The following is a 1,033-nucleotide window of genomic DNA, read 5'->3' as shown; positions in this document are numbered from 1 at the left end:
TTGCAATGACGGTGTTGCATGGGATCTCCGTTGGGACGCTGTTCGCAGAATTCTATATGGCCGATCTCGAATCAAGGATATTTGCTGACCCTACCAACAGACCCCCAATATATGCACGCTACGTCGATGACATTTTCATCATTTGCGAAAAGGTCACCGATGTTTACAACTTACAGAATATATTTCAGAACAACTCCCATCTCAAATTCACCATCGAATTTAGCACCGAAAAACAATTGGCCTTTCTCGATTGCTTAATTGAAAAAAAAGAAGAACAGCTAACTTCGAGGGTTTATGTTAAACCGACTAATTCTGGTCAGGTCTTAAATAATCATTCGGATTGCCCCGACCGCTATAAAAACAACGTCATCTATAACTTCATTCATAGGGCATACAAAATCTCTTCCGATATCAATATTTTCAATACAGAACTGATTCGCATAAAACAGTTTCTCATCAACAACAACTATTCCAACCAATTAATAGATAATACCATAAAACATTATATCAACAAAACAAATAATCCTACAACTCCAACCTCTACAAAAACAATTATACCTCTATATTATCTCAATCAAATGCATGACAACTACAAAGTTGATGAATCAATGCTCAAACGTATCATCAAATCCAATGTCTCCGTTCCCGACGAAAGCTACCGACTGAAGTTCATAATTTATTACAACACCAACCGAACATCCAGCTTTATCGTTAAAAATAACCACACACGTCCCTCCAACAAACTAGAGAGAATCAATCTCGTATCCCGTTTTCTTGTCCCGTGCCACACTGTGTGTGTAGAGTTATATCGGCCATACGAGAACTACTCTTTCTAGAAGACTCACCATGCATACACAGAATGGTGCCATTAAGGACCATATGGAACAGGTACATCATCAACCGCTTACGAGGAACATATTGGATCCCAACACAACGATCCTTGATTATGAACCTGATCCAGTTTGCCTCAAAATTAAAGAAGCCCTTCATATCAACAAGCATAAACCCTCATTCAATAAACAAATAACAGCTT

General features: G+C 38.3%; 1 protein-coding gene across 1 annotated transcript in view; it reads right to left on the bottom strand.

Moving 5' to 3' along the window:
* HELRODRAFT_92835 (hypothetical protein) overlaps positions 1-1,033 on the bottom strand; it is a gene marked incomplete at both ends in the record, with an annotated part of 4,321 nt that overhangs the window by 732 nt on the left and 2,556 nt on the right. The gene's annotated exons all lie outside the window — the stretch shown is intronic.

Source organism: Helobdella robusta (assembly GCF_000326865.2).
Source record: "Helobdella robusta unplaced genomic scaffold HELROscaffold_664, whole genome shotgun sequence".
NCBI lineage: Eukaryota > Metazoa > Annelida > Clitellata > Rhynchobdellida > Glossiphoniidae > Helobdella > Helobdella robusta.
The sequence above is the reverse complement of the archived record's forward strand: the minus strand, read 5'-3'. Positions and strand labels throughout refer to the sequence as shown.